Source organism: Thermobia domestica, chromosome 1 (assembly GCF_964235325.1).
Source record: "Thermobia domestica chromosome 1, izTheDome1.hap1.1, whole genome shotgun sequence".
Lineage (NCBI taxonomy): Eukaryota > Metazoa > Arthropoda > Insecta > Zygentoma > Lepismatidae > Thermobia > Thermobia domestica.
In genome coordinates, this window is record NC_137454.1 from 94,064,663 (window position 1) to 94,077,974 (window position 13,312).

The following is a 13,312-nucleotide window of genomic DNA, read 5'->3' on the forward strand; positions in this document are numbered from 1 at the left end:
AGCTGAAAATTGCCGAACTATATGTTCATTATAGACTCGTAACCTGTCCAATCAGACATTTGGTACATACCTAACTAGAAACATACTAAACATTTTATGCTTGCAGAGCTGGCACCTGCAATTTCATCAGAGTGCGAAAACAATTGATCACTTAATACACATTGCCTTTGCATACTGCCTTCATGAAATACCGTGCATACTTCAAAGTGACTGCCATGGACGAGAATACAAGCGTCCAAGCCTTAACTTGGTCTGACGTATTCGCTCAACGATCTTCGGGTTCTGGAGAACAGCATGATAGGTGTCATGTAGATGTTGCTGCAAAACATGGGCATGAATAGGGAACCATACAATACACTCTAAAATCTCACCAAAGGTTTAAAAACAACATTAACAACAACAGATGATTGAGGTCTGGAGGCCGGGGAAGTCATTCTACAACTCCACCCCGTTCGATCAATCTTCCTGGAAATCTATGGTCTAAATAGCGGAGTATAGCCACACAAAAATGAACCAGACCACCATCATGCATTACCTACATAAGCACATGTTTTTGGCAATATTCAACTCAAAAGATGATTATCCCATAATTTTAGATGTCTGTAACACCTGAACTACTCGTTGACGAACGTAGGTGGGTAGGGATATTTTGTCCTGTTTTCACTTATAGAATCACCTTTCGAATTTTGTTCCCATAGTTCTGAAACACTCTGCATAGTAATGAACCCACCCCATAGTTCTGAAACAGCGAATGATTCGATTGCAAAAAAATAAACCTTGTCCAGCCAAGACAACTGACTGAATATACTGTAGATGCCTAGTAATAGAATTATAAATCAGCGTTCCTCAAACTTTTTTTTTTTAATTAGTGGCCTACATTTATTCGTTAAAATGTTCTACGTGTCATCCTATTTTGTCTCCTTCGGAAGCAAAGTAACCACTTTTTATTAAGCATATACAGGTACCAGTATATTTACATTATTAAAATATATTATTAATTAAAATTATCTTAATTTTATAACGTATTCATATTACTAGAAGAAATTACAAATTAGTTTTTTTTTCTTAATAACTTGAGGACGGCTATGAAGACTATTTAAAATAATACATCTACATAAACTACTAGAAATAATACCTTGTTAATTGTATAATTTATACCATTTTGAGATTCTTAGCTGCGGTGTGTGACATGCAATTTTGAATTTTATTTTTTCTCTCTCTGTTTTTAGACTAGAGACTACTTGTGGTCAGCGGACTGAAGTTTGAGAAAAGCTCCCAGAGGTAAGACGAGAACTAATAGGGATGTCAAATGTCAATGAATTATCCATGTAAGCTGTCTTTATTGCCTATAGAAAAGTGTTCGATTTATTGAAGACCTTGTTGGTTAATAAAGCTGTTAAAAATTTTGACTGTACAAACATTATAAGAAAAGAGAAAGGGTTACAATGTGTTGATATTATTTCTCCCAATATATTTTAATATGTGTTTCTATCTCTCAACTGACAGAATAAAGGATTAAATAATAAACGGGAATATCTGACTCATCATCGTTTTGCTGACATCATCAGTCTCTTTGTAAACAACTTCACAGAAATGCAAGATATGATAAAAGAGCTTCATTTGTAGAGCATGGAAGTAGGATTGAAACTAAATATGGAAAAGATAAAATTTATGAACAATAAATTAGTCGAAATCTAGGACAGAAATTAAAAATAAAGACTAAGGAATTATTATTATTATTATTATTATTATTATTATTATTATTATTATTATTATTATTATTATTATTATTATTATTATTATTATTATTATTATGTCATGAGCATAATGGCAAAAATAAAGCCTCTAATCAGACAAAAATAAATACATTTTGCCATTTTGCTATCTACTGAAACAAAAAATAATGATAAAATAAAAATAATATCGGATTAACCAATAATCCCTTGTCAAATTAATACCAAATATTTTCAGTCTCAAAATAGATACATCATCAAAAATACTACAAATAATATTTGTGGAACTTTAAAAGTTTATGCTTCTGTACTGATAAAGATAAATTAAACTACATTAAAAGTATTGGTCATTCTTCTCAAAATTTCAGATTTTGGATTCACGGAGACTAATGTTTATCCATTTCTCATATTATATACATTGGTACTCTTATACCTATATTATGTAAAGCAGTATTCACTATGATATCTATTGTCAAGCATTTTTTAATACATAAAATCTCTTTCAATAAGTTTTCTTCTGTCGCTGAATGCCAGTAATCCCCAAAAATTAATTATAGTATTCATAACAACGTGAATAGTAATCTCTATTCATTTTATGGCGTAGTAGCCTAATAAAACACTTTTGTACTGACTCGATTTTGTTTGCCAACGTTATACCTATACTATTCCAAATAAGTATTTCAAACTCTAGTCTTAATCTTGCAAGTATCTAGTGTAAATATACATATGGCTGGCATTTTTAAACTCAAGGTCATCGTCTGAAAATGAACCCTATTATTCTTCTAGTTCCTTGGACTATATCATTAATATCAAAGCTAAATTTAATATTTCTATCAAACACTATACCCAAATTTTTCATCTGTTTGGCCTTTGCAATGTTACTCCATTAACTTCATATTTGCTCACGTAGTATTGTGCTTTGTTACTATCTCAGGCAGATTATTATTATTATTATTATTATTATTATTATTATTATTATTATTATTATTATTATTATTATTATTATTATTATTATTATTATTATTATTATTATTATTATTATTATTATTATTATTATTATTATTAAAGGGAAACTATGCCAAGTTATAATGGTGTTTGTTTTTACATTGTAGGTCCTGGGAAAGTGTCTCAAGACGAGAGTGTGGAAGTAACTTTCTGGGAAGGCATGATTGCAAGCTGTCGATTGCCATATTGAAAACATCACTTTTTGAGATTCTGAATTTTATCACACCTCTGAAATTTTATCTATGGATGACACCCAAGGAAATTTAAACTCTGTAATGTAACCAAAAATATTTGTGATGACACGCAAGATGGTCTGAACAAAATAACTATCGTTGGTTGGTGCATTTCACTTTTAAACTCTTTAGGCATTTTCAACAAGAGGTAATGAGCTGCTCAGAGTGAAGATTTTTAAGTTTTTAAATTAGTATTTTTGCTTTTAAATTATCGCCTTACTTTTTGGATAAGGTGACCACTAGAGAAAACTAGATGGCGTAGACAATATATCATTTAACCAGGGTCGAGAAGACAATTTCAGGGCGATATGCTGACCACACATCACTTAAGTTAAAACGGCTGGCTTACGTCCTTTGAGACAAAGAGTTTAGTTTTTAAAATTTATTTTAAATATTCACAATTTACCCAGGATATAATTCATTTCCTGTGAGAGGCAAATTTGTATGTACTCTTATTAAATTGATACCTGGATATCAGTTTCACTTTTGTTAGTTAGATGTTTCACCGTTCGCAGCCTTTATTAAATTTGATACTTGTACCCACTGGTGTTATTCTAATTTGTAACAACCGGTTCTAGAGAGTCAGGGGGAACTTTTAACCCGAAGCGCAGATCCATTTTAAAGTACCGGTACTGTAATGCGTAGCTAAGTATTCAACAAGAAAAATAAAAAGGACGTTGTGTGTCGCCTTTTGACGACATGAATTGATTGAAATGAAGTTTTGGACATATTTAGCATTCGATACATAGAGTTCGCGAGTTCGATAGACGCGAGTTCGATACATCATATTTACTGAAATCTGTATTCTAAAGCAGAGGAAAAGCGGGCAAGAGATTTTATGCCAAAAATAACAGTATCTCGCCATCACTCCAAGTCATAGGCGTCTCTGGCGGGGGGACGAGGGGGTCGCGTCCCCCGCAATATTTTGAAGTACAAAATATTCAATATTTCATTCTGATTTAATTTATTTACTAACGACAGAATAACAAATAAATAAATTAATAATAATAATAATAATAATAATAATAATAATAATAATAATAATAATAATAATAATAATAATAATAATAATAATATGTATTTGGAATATAGTATTCAGGCGGTGGAACGATTATAGAAATATCAGAGTTCTTGATATACCTTAGGGGATCCGTGAAGGTAAGCAGAAAGGTAACAAATGGAATTGAAGATAATAAATAGGTTGGGCTAGGTAGCACCATTTTAATCACTTTCTTCGATGTCCCTCCCCCCCAAATTTTACATGCCAGAGACGCCAGTGCTCCAAGTTATAAAGATGAAACTGGTTATAAAAATCTCTAATAAGAAGTGAACATGTATCTCAGCGTTTGTAAAAATATCACTTCTGAAAGAGAAGAAGAGTAATCTTTATACAATTTCCCTGTTTGATTTGTAAGTATAAAATGTGAGGAAACGGCTGAATCGTTTGTAATAAAATTTTGAAAATATTGCAGTTAGCCCTTAGGTTGACTTTTGTATTTATTATTTCTTTTTGATTAAAATACATTTCCAAAGGGATAGAAATGGGTTTCAAATACTTTTCATAAACACTATTCTTCCTGAGTTAAGTAGCTATTAATGTTTGCTAAAAGAGCTTTTTAAATATCAGCGGGAAAGTTCTTGGTTTTCGCAATTCGCATGGGCTATTGAAGTCAGTGGCAGATCCAGGAGGACGATTGGGGCGATTGTTCCCCCCCATCCCAGAGTTTGGAGCTCTTAAAAGTAACTCTAAGTATTACAACCCACCTACCCCCCCAGAAATCCGTCCTGGATCCGCCCCTGATTGAAGTGCTTCGCATTAAAAAAAATAACATGCTTATTTCGGAGATTAAGTGCTAGTGTCTTGCTATTTCAGTTTCCTCGTTGATATTATATTGTATATACGCATGTATCCATGTGTAGGGGTTATATACTGTGTTTAGGTCTAATTTAAGTAGAAGCTCTGTGTGTTGCATCGTATTGTATTTGTAAGAGCACACTAAAATGTCAATATAAAAAGAATGCCTCGTTCCCACCAGAGAAAACTTACAGACATTATGTTATCCAGCAGAAGATTTATGGGAGGTCTTTCGTGGCTCGAAAATTTACCCTGAAAATGGATTTTGTATGTTTTCTTTTTAAATACGTAATTCATTTTTTTTTCTGAATTTCACTGGAGTTATAAAGAACCTTCAATTGTCAGGCATCCCACTTTAAATTTTAATCGCTCCCCTATCGCCCTCAAATGTAATATTAGGAACATTTCTTTAAAATAAGGTTTCAGAAAATGGCAGGAATACTGAATTTTTAAATTACCAAACCATGCTAAATAATGACACGTTAGACATAAGAGAAAGTTATATTTATCTATCATCTCAATCAAGGACGGACCCAAGTGTCCTTCGGAAGAGGTTAGGGGTGTGACGGTGAAAAATTATCAGTTTCTCTCTGGCCGAAGTTTTGCAGCACATCCGAAAATGATCTCAACGCAAACGAATTTTGTTTCTTAAGGCACTGCTTAGACAATCGATCAATCACATGGTCCAACTTGTTCGCAATTTCGAATACATCTTATCTCAAAAACCAGGCCCGTATCCACGAGGGGTATAGGGGGCTGCCCCCCCCCCTAAATTTTTGCTGGACCCATAAAATTTTCACGGTACGCTTACAAATGAACTATAATATGGTTGGAACGCCCCCACTAACTTCTACCGGGCCCCCTGTACATTTTTGGGCTGGCTTCCGACCTGCTCAAAACTTCATAATAGAACCTGCTTTAAACAATGAAAGCGCAACTGCCAAAGTATAACTTTGATTCACAAAGATAAACTTCGATGTTTTGTTAATAGGAGAAGTAGGAATTCTTTACACTCGAATGCTACGTACCGGTAGTTTTTATTGTTTCTTTCTACAACACTAAAGTTAGTTTATTTAGCAAGTTATTGCCAAATTAATATGGACGGTGTATGTACTTTTTTGCACGTCCCTTAAAATGTTCTGGAAATAACTTACAAAACTTTTGAAACTGTGTTTGTCTTAACTTGAACATATGCGTGAAGTGGTTTATTACGAACAGGACAAAAAGAACTGTCATAGATAAATTACAAGTATCCGGTTAGAAACATTGCTGCTTGCATTTTAGTAACAAAACCGGCCGCCCGCACTCGTTCGCTGGTCAGATAATACACTCATGTGATCTCAGTCCTCATTCTTGATATCTGAGCACTTAAGATCAAGAAATAAACGCTTAAACCTTGTTCTGAGAGATCATATGTTTAACCTTGTAGCTGTAAGAATTTTTAAAACAAAGATAACTAAATTAAAATTTAGTGTTCCTGGGTATAACTGGGAAGATTTACTATTATGTGTGGGTATAACAAACGGTTCTGCGAACTCGAAATATTTTAACAATCGGTTCTAGTGAACCGGTGCGAACCGGCTGAATAGCACCACTGCTTGTACCAATGAAAATAAATGAAACCTAATTAGTTTATAAGTTTAAGTAGTAATGTGCATAAATGTTTCAAATCGGTGAAAATTATCGATTGATATGTCCCACCCGATCACCAATATTATAGGTAAACAAATATTAAAATGAAATGAAATGTTTAAGTTTTACGTCCCATGGTTATGCCGGCTAGGCTAAAGGAGACGGTGATGATGATAAATGAATGAAATGGTGCAATGAAGAAAGTGGAGAAAACGGGAGAATCCGGAGGAAACCCAAGCACACGGTATTTGTTCACCACAAAGTTCACTTGGCTCAAGCTGAGATGGAACCAGGGACTTCGTGCACTAGAGTTGAACGCTCTACCACTGAGCCACAGCGGCTTCTAACAAATATTAAAATTTAAGAGTTAATAATCATTTTGGGTCAAATCTCATTAATGATGCTCTGTACTGCCATATAGCCAGTGTTGTAACGAAACTCTGAATGAGGATATACTCTTTGTATCTGTTTAATGTTAATAGGTTAGGAGATTGTCTAACAGCATGCATTATTAGGTTTACTAAAAAAATATATATAATTTTTGTCGATTTTCTCGGAACTTACGTGTGCGGATTTGCATTCACCCACATTATTTCATTTTTACAAAGTGGTAATTAGGATTTTTATATGTAGCTTGAAGAAGAAAATCAATGAAAATGAAACTATTAAAATCGCCATTCATTAGAAAGAAAACACAATACTACCCCATGTAAATTAATGACTTAAGGGGTCGAAATGGTGAAGAAATTCCCAAATTTCTTCAGGATAATCGGTCCAACACCAAAAAATATTTCGCTTTCCTGAGAATCACATTCCAGGCACCAAAATCATACATTTTAATCATTCCACTTTTCGGAATCACAATTTAAAAAAAAAAAAAAAAAACACTATACAGGGTGTTCGCAAACAACAGCTGTACTTACATTATACGTGTGTTAACGTTGAATGAAAAAAAAACTCTACACATGAAACATATACTAATGGACAGATATTTGGATAGGTATCACTAAGATGAGAAATAATATGGTGAGTGGAAATAATACGGTTTCCGGGGATGGGGTATTTCCAGCAATTGCACACATGTGTCCTATAATAGCAATCAACTCGTTTTGACGAAACAAAGCGATTGATATCTGAATTGATCACTTGCGAGTCATTCACTTTCGGTACAAAGTACTTCACACAGTTTCCAGGGATGGGTACCTTCGGTTCTTACACACATACACTTACATATCAATCAAGTCGTCTTTATAAAAAGAAAACAATTAATACCGAAGTTAGTCACTTTCAGTAGCTGTAAATACACATCTTGTAAACTATATTACACAGAAGTAGTGGCTTGTAGTATTGCACCCGTCACAAAAGCTTGCATCCCTCCCAACAAAAATTTCTGTATGCGCGCCTGATGCAGTCGCTGGATATACCCGACTCCTGGAAAAATAAATTAGGTGCCGTGTACCGGGAATAGGTGACAAGAAGTAGTCATTTCCGGTATCGATCGCTTTCGTTCCTCAAGACGAGTGTAGTTTGATATGTAGATTTCACTATGTAATCGCTGTAAATATCCCACTTTTTTTTTTTTTTTTTTTTTTTTTTTTGTAAAGCTAGCCAACGGCTAGCACCCTGTTAGAGGGTTACGCTTTCTTTTAGGTAAGGGAAATAAATATCCCACCCTTAGAAACTGCATTATTCCCAGATGAGTCTTAAACCTCATGCGAAATTTTCGAAAAAATCGAGAAAGATAAATTTATTTGTGAACCTAAAAATTTGATGCTGTATAGAAACCGCGTCACCTTTTAAGGTGAAACAGATACTGAAGTATACATACTCTCATATGAGACTCTTAATTATGGCATATAACATTAGTGCACATAGGCTAATATGGCTAATAAGATATATAGCAAAAAATTATCATTAACTTTTAAACTTTCATTTCTGTTCAACTAAAATAATATGTAAAGTTGATACATATATCAGCCGATAAATATCATCGAATTTAACAATTTAACAAACCTGACTGTATTTTCTCATTTCTAGTTTTCCAGAAAATTAACAAACAAGAATTTTAGGAATGATCAAAAAATTGCGATCTTGACCAAGAGCTTTATTAATGATCAAAAAATGCATGAAAAGATTACGATCTTAGCCAATAATTAGTTTTTGAAACAGGGCCACAAAATTTTTGAAAAGCCCCTAAATCCAGTCTTCTTCTTTTTTTTTTTTTTTATGGAATAAGCACATCATACTGAGTTAAGTGATGGTTTGGGTTTGGCTACACTATGTGTAGTTCTCCAGATATAAGGCGTACAATAATTTTTTTATTGGAATATATCGGATCTTTCGATACATTTTTGGATCAGGGGCAACAAAATTTTTGAACGGCTCCTAAATCCAGGTTTCGTATTTTTTACGGAAGAAACACATTATACTTAGTTAAGTGCCAGCTTGGGTTTGGCTGCACTATATGTAGTTGTCCAGATATAAGGCTTACAAGAAACTTTTTGCCTAAAATATTTTGGATCTTTTGATCTAAAAATGTGCTTTTTAGACGCAAAAGGGTATATCGTTTGTCGTCTATAATAATTGATATATTTTTTTTTTATTTTGCTGTAAGAAATTCTTTCTTTATGTAGTATACTCGTATATGTGGCAAAACACACTGTTAAATAGCAGATATATATTGTGTTCTCTTGGTGGTGGCCGACACACACTCTTTACGCACACATTACTTATAAATAGTCATATAGAACTACACGTACCTTACGTCCACTGCAATGCACAGTCAACCGATAAAGTAAGAAGAAAATCCTCCACAACTAAATCACTTGCATTATTTTATGAATACGTATAGTACACAGTATTACATATTCAACTATGTATGAACTGTCTTCTTAACTCTCAGATCTTGTTAGGCATAATGAAAACTGGGAAAATGTTTACAAAAATATAACTGAACATGAAATTGTTGGTTCATAACTAATTTCAATTCCGTTTAATAATTCGCAACAAAGGAGTTTGATGAATAGCGGAAGTCTATTTTGAATTTTTTTTGAGACTACGTAGAACTTCATCATATGGTTTACATCTTCGGTCATCAATCATTTTATAAAAAGGTCGTTGACGACTTTCCAACAAAAATGAAGAAGAATATAAACTCTACCAACTATTAAAATCAATTTTAGTGTAGTTATCATGATATTATTAGGGCTATAAGTATTTTTTTTTTCAGTTTCGATTTTCAAGGTTATTGTACTTAACGTATGGGAAAACTGTATGAATGCAGAGTAAGGCAAAGGTCGCTTAGACTCATTTCAGATACAGTTCATGATGGAATGGAAATCAAACCAATATCAATGAATATGGAAGCGTATGCCATTGGTTAGTTGGCTGAATTAGAGTTTAGTGTCATTGGTTGGTTTATGTCACTTTCAGCACCGAGACTACATGAGACGCAGAAAGACAGTTTACCAACGAAATAGAATCTACGACTTCATGCACTTAAGCTACTAGCTACTACACTAGTGGAGAGAACCATGTTATGTTATTGATTTCTTTACCTACCTTTCATGAAAACAATATATAGGCCTATATATATATATATATATATATATATATATATATATATATATATATATATATATATATATATATATATATATATATATATATATATATATATATATATATATATATATTAATCCTACAAAGGCAAATATTTAACACATTTCTCTCAGATGCAAGAGGATTCGCTTCAAATGTTCCAGTAATGGCATAATGAGTTTTTCTGTTTCTTATGAAAAGAATTCATCATAGGCAATTTCTTTTCATTGCATTGATTAAATGAGCATTAAAGGTATGCAGGAGGTTGGACTTGGGGGGTCGAGATCCCCCAAAATCCCGACTTTGCAGTAAATTTAGTATGATTTTAGGGATGATTTTACAAATTTTAACATTATTTATTCTCATATTAAATTTGGATACCTCGCGAAATAAATTCCTACTTACGTCCTGATTGAAGATTGGGTCATATACGCTTCATATTAAAAAAAAAATGGTATTGAAAAAATACGCTCCCAGTGGTCCATGATATAATTTACAAGCCTTAAATTAAAATATATAGAATGTTATTCTTAGATTAGGTTACCAGATTTAGAGAATACAAAAAGGGACACCCAGCAATTTGGAATAATTTGACTCCACCTGGGTATTGTCATTATTGTTATTCATTTGCTTCTCCTTTGCTCTTTCTAAAAAAGAGAGACAATCTCGTTAAAAACTGGCATCTGGTCACCTAACCATAGAAACAAGCAGACTAGACCAGCTTGCTACCCTGAAAATTCAGAGTGTACCCACCCGAACTTTAGGTACAAATGAAGCCTATTAAATCTCAGAGAGAGGCCAGCACGAAAAATATTATCAAAACACTAGTTAGTTTTGCCGGTCATGGACATCGATTTTTTTAAAAAAAAATATGGATAATAGGAGTAATTGTAAGATTAATGTAAATCTTAAGAAAAATATATAAATGGTGCAAAAAAAAAGAGAGGCAATAAACGAAGACGTGAACAACAAAAAAACTACAATTGACCCGAAACTACGTCGGTTACTCGACGCTGTGAAGTCCCAGGAAAGAAATGAACATGATTTGACCTATTCTACTAATTGAGGACAGCAGCGAGGTATGTTTTATTTATTTATTTATTTATTTATTTAATTTCTATGATGTATACGCCTTGGATGATTTCCTTGAATTTTAGCTTATTTTTACTAGAAATTTTATTATCAGGAATCCAAAACAGTTCATGCTATTTTTGCAATGAGAAATAACGAAACAGTAATTTCGGGAAAAAGCATTTTATTAAGCAAAATAATCTCCTACAGCTTTTATCACATGTTCCTAACAAGTTTGAAAAATTTCTTGTCCCTAGGGTCAAAAAATTGTACTATCGCCTGGGTGACATCATCTCGGTTTCGGAATTGATACTCACCCAAATGCTTATCCATGGCCAAACACGGATGGTCGGATGGAATAACTTCCAGAGATTAAGAAGGACGAGGTAAAACTTCCCAACGAAATGTGATGATCATCTTCTTGGTCGTTTTCGCTATACAAGGTCTGGCTTTGTCTTGAAGAAGGGTCATTCCTTTCCTGTTTACTAAAGCCTGTGACAAACATTTTGGCATTTCAGCTTAACGAATAAAACGCAAGCTCTGACGCGATGTTGAAGAATGCTAAGGGGTGTGGTTATGGCTAAGTAGACGAACTACAGCGCAATCAGGTGGCAAAGGATAGACGTGGATGTGTACAAAATAAACGTGGCAATACCGCTAGCCGCTCATTAGCTAACAGCAAATAGTTGCGCCGCCTTTAAATGCCAAGATGTTTGTCACGCCGCTTAGTACTGGATGTTTCTGACGCAGTGCAGCTGCAACGCAACTATTTGCAACTCGGACAAGCACCTTGGCTATGATAGTCTTGATATTATCTATAATTCAAAGTACACAATGCAATACCAACAGCGCTAGTCCACCAAACACAGAGCAGTGCTTTTTGTTGATGAATAGGACAACCATAAAGCATAGTGGAATTTTTCACCTATGGTTGGTACCATATCTGTGATTTTGACCACTTTAGATATCCAAATTTGCTAATCTTATAAGTATAATAAAGTATAATTTACAGAAATAAGCATAATGCTTAATGTTTTTTATTCCAGAGTCTTGTGTATGTGTACAATAAAGAAAAATTGTTAATATATTTTGTGCCAAAGGAAAAAAAAAAATATGAATAAAAGCTATTATGAATGCCGCAAACAATGGAAATCAAGTATCAATTTCCTCTACGCATAACAACGGAAAGTTCGAATTCCTCCTCTCTCCGTACCTTCCGCTCAGAAGGATTTCTTTGTTTCCTCGCTTTGTGTTAAAAGTTAGGTAAGACGGTGTGCTTATTCCAAGATGCCAAAATCAAAAGTATATGCAATCTCAGAGGCTTAGAGAATTCCAACTGACCATTTCAAAGTAGGAAGGGGTAATCTATTTTGTACTCTTTGTTCTGAATTCATCAAAGTGAGAAGTCTACTGTGCAGCAGTGTTCATAGTTTCAGAGAAATTTCCCTAATCTAGGGAAATTTCATAGGTAAATTTAGAAAAAAGGAAAAAAGGGAAATTTTTGATAAAACATGAAAAATCCAGGGAAATTCTCTCGTTGACTGATTGACCAATATCAATGCTTAAATTTTTGTTTGTCCTTCAGAAATAAACCAACACAATAGCAATAATGTTATTGGGTATGTGTGTGTGTATTCAAAATAGCTTCATTTGCACCCATTTCTTGTTAGATGTATTTGGTATATTTGTTTGTTTAACCCTTTTAAATTCTGATGGCACAACACCTGTACCATGGCGTCTACCTTCGGAATTTGCTTTATAAGTCTCTAGTAAAGCTTTTTAGACCGGGTTTTTTTGCATTCATTCAAATATGGAAGCATCATAGAACTAATTTTATTGGCATTTTGCAGTCTCGTGTGCTCTGTCTGGCGGCTTTGATGTCACAAATATGGACGATGGGTTTTAAAAAAGGATATATTTGAGAAGTTTTTTCAAAAAATCCCTGACACATTACTATTTACTCTAGAATCATGGTTTGTACCTCGTTGGTTTTGTTATGAGACAGGATTTCGAAACGTACCACTCAAATTTCGCTATCGTGTACCAGAAGCGGGAAAATCTCGTCCAAAATTGAAAAAGGGGATTTTTAAAGAAAAAATTCCCTTTTCCCCATTTTTCTCTTCACAGCTACATGATAGCGAAATTTGAGTGATACCATTTGAAAGGCTGCCTTACGCTGAAGA